Source organism: Rhipicephalus microplus, chromosome 2 (genome assembly GCF_043290135.1).
Source record: "Rhipicephalus microplus isolate Deutch F79 chromosome 2, USDA_Rmic, whole genome shotgun sequence".
Taxonomy (NCBI): domain Eukaryota; kingdom Metazoa; phylum Arthropoda; class Arachnida; order Ixodida; family Ixodidae; genus Rhipicephalus; species Rhipicephalus microplus.
This window is the reverse complement of record NC_134701.1, coordinates 168252614-168259944: the sequence shown is the minus strand read 5'-3', so window position 1 is coordinate 168259944 and position 7331 is coordinate 168252614.

The following is a 7331-nucleotide window of genomic DNA, read 5'->3' as shown; positions in this document are numbered from 1 at the left end:
TATCTAAACAGCGTGTTTTCTTTTATATGCGAAGCAGCCTTTGCTCGGGGCTGTGTTCGTCCCTCGGCGACCGTCCGCTACCCCACTTCACGTATGCTTATCCTACCTCTTGCCTGGCGTGACGCGAAGAGGTGGCATAGCGATGCCTCCGCTTCATTTCTTCTTTCCCATTTACCTCACTGACACAGCTGTGCGCTCGTATACAATGCTGAGCACGCTCACATAGTTGCTCTCTCCTAGCAGCGCTGGGTGTTTATTAACTTTACAACACACACATGGTAATACGCACAAATAAAAAGAGCATAACATAAGCGGTACAGAACATTTACACAACTGCACACACAAATCAAACATGCATGGAAACATACGTATAAACATACAAATTGAAACCTCAAATGAAAACACAAGTGAACACCAGCGCTGGTTCGCATCCCCGCATGGTTCCCTTTACTGGGAGACGGCGTATTTTTTTTTCTCTGACCTACAGATTTTCTTATCAATATGCTATCACAGTCACGCTCCTGGTGTGTTCACACAGGGGCTCTACGTCCAGGCGGAAATACATTGTCGTAGATAAATTGACATATATGTGATGAAACAAAACTTCTTAACTCTTTAAGTTTGACTTCAAGGTAGTTGTTTATATGAAAAAGTTGCGGGACGTCACAACTTGCGCCACATTTGTTTATTTCGAAATAGCAAAAGTTGTTAGACGTTCCTAAACTACATGAATTGACCGCAGGACACGAGTAAAAACATGAATAGAACAATACAATACAGACTGCCGTTTATTTCTGGCAAGCGAGAAACGGATATTTCAGACAGGGACCTGGACACTTAACTAATCCGTAAATCTCGCATGTGATCGACAAAAACATGAACATTGCTGAGTGATTGTACAGCCCACGATAGCGGCCAAACAAACACCACAAAACGTGGGACCAATCTCGCCCACATTTGCATTTGTGAGAAAAACAAAAAAAACAAAAAAATCACTCGGCGCATAACTTGCTTTATTTTTGTCCCGTACGCAAAGTCCAGCGTGATTGGACCCACATGTTGCGGCGTTTGTTTAGCTGATATATCTTTGGCTGCGCTATTATTCAGCAATGGTCGTACTTTTATCAACACACAAGACTTCCAAATTGACCACGTGTCTAAGCTCTTAGCTGAAATAAGTGTTTTGATTACAAAAAAAAAAAATCCGGCAGATGCCACGCGTCAGTGGGATCGATGTAATGCGAAACAGTCGGCAAGGAGCGGCATGCGGTAGGATGGGGCAAAATGAGACACGTGGCAAAACCCAATTTTTTTACTTTTCCAGCTTCTGTGGCTATTAGAAAAAGTACTCTCCCATATTTCTCTTCTCTAGCAACAAATGCTGGTACTTACCTTTTCTTTTCTAAAAGTTGATAATTGTTTGCAGCGTTCTCGCGGGAAATATTGCGCGGCTGGTGTAGGTGTGTTAGTAATCCGTCAAAAAGAGGTGAAATTCTGCTTAACCAAATTTTCAGATCCATGCATGAAGCAACTCCTGCGTCAGTACAACGACGTAAGTATTTATTTTAATACTTAATTCTAGCTACTTAACACCACAATTTTTGTTCGTTTGGTGCCCGGGACCTGAATGGATTTTTTTGTTGGTTCGCACATGTCGGAGGGGGGCAAAACGTGACAAAAAGACATCAAGTTATCTTATAGAGTGTCTCGTTAAGTGAACCACTTAGTTACACTGAAATGTATATTTTAACTATTTGTTTAGGAGGGTTAGGGCGTACAAAAGAATATGACATAGAGCTTACTCGTAGGAAAGCGACATCACAAAGCTGTGATTTCTGTTGAGGACAGGCCTCACTGCACTGGTGGTTCCGCATTCTCAATGATGCTCTCAAGAAGCGCAAGAAAAATTGGAAGAATACCGAACTCAAAACATTCAGAAACACGTTTTGAGCTCTAGTTTCATGGAATTTCATTCCATACGATAACTATATATACTACATGCGCTAGAGAATCCAAAATAAATTGCCTCGCATACCCGGCTGACTAAATTGAAAGCCACAAAACATCCTTGTAGTTCTGCATCGAAACGGCAAAAGGAGGTGAAGAAGAGGTATCAGAACATTAAATTTCGATCGTTAAATAATCTGATAAAAGGCAAGCGTTCAAAAGAAACTACATTAAATCAAAGAAATACTGGTGGTGTTTGACCTGCAAGGAGTTTCGAAGCAACAGAGTGATGGCGTCTGTCTGGACTCAATTCGTGGAGTGCAAGAACTGGACTTACGAGGACTGCCTCAGGGCCCACGGAGTGAGTTTCAAGTGATTCAAGTGAAAACACTGAATATATGCAATTTTTATTGCGATAGCAACTATACACTCCGTGCACAGCGACTTGCGCGCCGTCCCTCGGCCGTCAGAGCAGACAGCCATTGAGAGCCACCAAACACCTTCCCAGTGCCCGCTAGCTCGTAGTTTATCAGAATCATGAACTGCTGCGTAGTCGATTGTACCGGCATGTACATGTCGTGTCCTCCGGAAACGACGTTTTACACTTCCTCGACTCGCAGCTACTTTGCTGGACAGATAAATAATTGTATCACAGTTGTGAGACGTCAAAATGGCTTGGCTCCCGCTCCCTCTGCCTTATCTGGTTCTGCGCCACTGCATGCTTGAATTAGTCTCAGACACCGGCTCTGCAATGATGTTTCGTGGTGTTCCTGCTGTCATAGAAATGGTGAGAGAAAAATGTCATGCAATGCATTTTGATTCAGCTTAAGGCTGATAGAACACTTTAATTTACCAATTTTAGCGTATATGAAGTGATTGAAACCAAAGCGAGAACAACATTAGCGTGTCATGACATACATGTCATTATGTTTCATTACCACCTGTCATATATGTTCGCCATACAGTCACGTAATGCAACACCCATTTTGATGTATATCATGCGAGTGAAATGGCCATCCGCTCACCATGAACATGTCAGGTAAGTCATTGGCGCACATGGCATGCTTGTCATCATGTTCATATTATATACCACCTGCCATATATGTTTGTCATGCGATAATGACACTCGAAACAAATTTCGGTGAATATAAAACTGTTCCAACAACCGCGAGCTCACAATAAGCGTGGAGCGTAAGTCTCCACGCTTATTATTATGTTATTATTATGTTATGCACGCTATACAAAAGTCTTGTATAGCGTGCATAACATGCATTTTATGATTTTCATGTTGCCAACTGTTATCCATGTTCGTGATACAGTCATGTCACGGAGTACTAGTTTTGTTACATATTCATTAGAATAGGTGGCCTCAAGCATTTCGATTTCATGACGTGCAAATGGTGCCTTACATAACACACGTGTCAGGATTTGCAGAGTTGTCGATTATGTTCGTCATACACTGTAGTTATGACTCATGACATACAAATTTTGGTGCATATCAAGGTAATGAAATGGCAGCAAAAATTCCATCACCACGGCAAGCAAATCATGCCTTTTATGACGTGCATGTCATGATTTTTACGATACAATCTGTCATATGCTCTATGTTGGCGAAGTGCTTTAAGAAATGATTTGCGCTTAAAACACAGGTGATAGTCCGCACTCGTGTTGTTTCGCATGTTCTAGTTTTTTTGTTTTTTTTTAGGTTTTTGCCTGAGCCACAAGGCTGCTGACCCGCAGGTCGCGGGATCTAATCCCGGCTGCGGCGGCTGCATTTCGGATGTACCCATGTGGTCAGATTTGGGTGCACAGTAAAGAACCCCGGTCGAAATTTCCGGAGCCTTCCACTATGCCACCTCTCATAATCATATGATCGTTTTGAAACGTTAACCCCCCCCCCCCCCCTCTTACCAATGAATCAACTGCATGTTTTCTGACTCGTGTCCTGATAAATCCACGCAGTTTAGGAACGTCTAACAGCAATGAACCAACTATAGCCTACCAGAACGCACGACTCACAGAAGTTGCACGTAATTTCAGATGCAATCAAATCTTATAAATAATAGAGACACTGACCGCAGCTAGCGCGCAGGAAACATGGTCACTCTGTTACGTCATGCCAGAACTTGATGATTGATTTGTGAGGTTTAACGTCCCAAAACCACCATATTATTGTGAGAGACGGCGTAGTGGAGGGCTCCGGATATTTTGACCACCTGGGATTTTTTTACAGCGTGCATAAATCAGAGCACGTGGGCCTACAGCATTTTCGCCACCACTGAAAATGTAGCCACCGCAGCCGGGATTCTATCCCGTGACCTGCGGGTCAGCAGCCGAGTACCTTAGCCACCAGACCACCACAGCGGGGCAAGCCAGAACTTCCCATAAAAGTAACGATGTACCGTTTACATCATGACATAATCATTGCATCCTGCCACCCCTGCAGCTATAATATACGTACGGTAAGTACGGAAACAGCTTACCACCGCGGTCGGCACTTCGCTATTTTAATGCGCAGAAGGTTTAGCTACTCTAATCATGTGATCATGTTGCGTACGCGTGAATCAACTCGCGCAGCTGGCGCAGTTCGAATAGAGGTACGTAAATCATAAGTGGAGGCGGTACGCTACTACCGTCATTGTTAGAACACACTCTTAATACCGAGACACATGATCATTTGCGCTATGTCTCCGAAGCACAAGGTGCTATTTTCAAAAGATGCGTTCCGTTTGGTAGTTCGTTGTGCCTGTAAAGGAGGGCACCACCTTTACGCGAAGAGTGTGCAGGGAAGTTTTGAAAGGAGCCACTGCACCAGCCTACATGCAATTCGGGGCTTATAATCTCATATTTTGTCGGTATAAATGGATACGACGTTTCCGTTTGCTCCTATGGATTGGGGTCTGGAACATAATATTGTAAATGCACATAAGAGTTCGCATGGTTCCCCATCAGGAGAGGGGTGGGGGGTGAAAGTAGTGAAGGTTCGTCGCAGGGCCTCTTCCTCCCTATTATGTTAATGTATGGGGATGGCTTCGTGCCCCACTTGCTTTTAACAACTGAAATGACGTGGCACGAAAAGACGAAAAAGCTGCAACGCGCGCGCAAGATGGTTCATGATTTGCTGATTCAGATAGCGATTCAGGCAGCGCAATTTCATCATTCATTTGACTCAGCATGGTGAGGTAATAATCTGACTTAGGCTAGGAGTGTTGCTGTTCTTTTCGGTGTCATTGTCACTGAGTGACATATAGATGTATTTTGAAAGGGTGTTGGCTAGGAGACGTCAAGTCAATACTAGAAAATTTTCAAGACCAGGACAAGAAAGCAAAAATTCACGAGCGAGTGACATATTCTGCACACAATCTTCTTTATAGACAACCCATTCTATGACCAGGATACCATAAAGAAGTCAGCTATCTCGAAATTTTAAATAGCGGAGCACTGCACGAAAGTCAGGGACTTGCTTCCCACAAAAAGGTCTCGTTGTACTCCAGATAAAGGTAGTTTACCAAGAATTCCATTGTACACCACTCGGAACCTCAGATGGCGATCGCTAGTTAGCTGAAGCACAAGCGATTTTGAGTAGATACTAGTAAAAGCTAGCCAGTAATTGCAGCAAATCGCTCATCTGTCTTCTCGTTAAAAAAGATTACGTGCTACCTGAAGCCGGCTTGCAACGGAAGTGTTCCACACTCGCTAAGAGGTTGGTGGCCCCGTTTTCAGGAAACCACAGTGTGCGGGCACCCAGATTAACTCCACATGACGGGGCGGGGGTGCAGCGGGCGAGTCCAGTATGCAAAAAGCCGAAACGTGAACTCGGTCTCGCGCGAAATTTAGAATTGCGGTTTTGGAATCGGATAAAACTTATCATGCTCCAGTGTTAAAAATTGCTAGGGCAATGGCTGCTTCCTCTGCTCCTTCGGGGGAGGTGTCCGGAGGAAGGGCGTGTGTACCTGTTGGGAAGAGTGTGTGATCCGCCATGGCGGCGAGCGCTTCATCGCCCACACAGGCTGCGTTCACCCATACGGCATCCGGTTCGGAGCCATAAAACTGGTGTAGAGTTCTAGCACAAGCTCGGCGGCGTTTATCATATATAGTGGTTGCGGTGAATGTTACGGGGAAGTGGTGTAATGAGGAGTTGTCGGTGCAGGGGTCTTGGTAGGGGGAGTAATATCAGATCATTGACCGGTGTCTGGATTCCAAGCGAATGCGAATTATGTGGTCTGGTGTCAGTTTGTGTGAGGCGAAGGTGTTGCGCTTGGCGGTGTGAGTTAGTGTTGTGAAGGCCCGGCTTGAGAAGTTATTCGGTGGGTGTACTTATCGAAAGCCCGAGGTTCTCCAAACCGGGCACTGACGGCCTCCAATCGCAGATTCATGAAGGAGCACGCGCACACTTTCAACGAGCTGACTCAAGCCTACAGGGCACAGCGTCAGCTCTATCGTCGACCGCAAAAGTCCCTCAGCAACCAACAGGCCGCCCTTTGGTGCCAGCTACAGACTCACACTCTTTCTTCCTTCTTCTCTCATTCTATTGCACCATCACCCCCTTTTGCTAACACCAGCCTGTACTTTCTGCCCTGAATACCATGCGTCTGCTATGCACATTCTTTCTCACTGCCCGGTGGATCTTCCCCTGCGGGCCCTACAACGTCTCAAGATCTGGTAGGACTGGGAGACCTACTGCATCCAGAGGACCCGGTTGAGCAGACAATGGCTGCCGACCGGGCTGCCAGCGTTATAGAGCACCACGAAATGAACGCCTTAGCGCACCGAGATCGTGCCGGGGTCCAAGAGCCTTCGTGCTACATGCTCCTCTGTTGAAATAAAGTTTTTCTCCCCCTCTCCACGCTCACTTTCATGGTTGTGAGCAGCGCTAACACTTCCGGGGTTCCAATGTACGTAAATACTCTACAAAATGGGTGGGTTGACGACAGCTGCCGCAGCTCAAATGGTAAGAGCATCGAATGCGTCATCCGAAGGTTGAAGGTTCGGACCCGGCCGGCGGCAAGTTGTATTTTCGACAACTTTAATTTCTTCACATCTACATCACAAATAATGCAAAACGCTTTAAAAAAGTTCCATTAACTTGCCTGGCTACTTCATTCATGGGTTTTCATTTACACTAACGTTGTGCCAAACAAAGCAACGAGCCCCTAATTTTTTTTTCATACGAGTAGACATGAAAGTGAGGCTTAAGTCTGAATCGTTGGTGCACAGGGCAACGTTTATCTTTGGTTACCTGCTGCAAGAACTGCTTGTTACAGAGGGCTACGAGTACTACTGCCAGGATGACGTCGTGAGACTGTCCGAATGCCACAAGAAAGGTAAGTACCCCGGCGTTTCCAATGGTGATTGATAGTTATGCGTGGTGACGCGATAGTTAC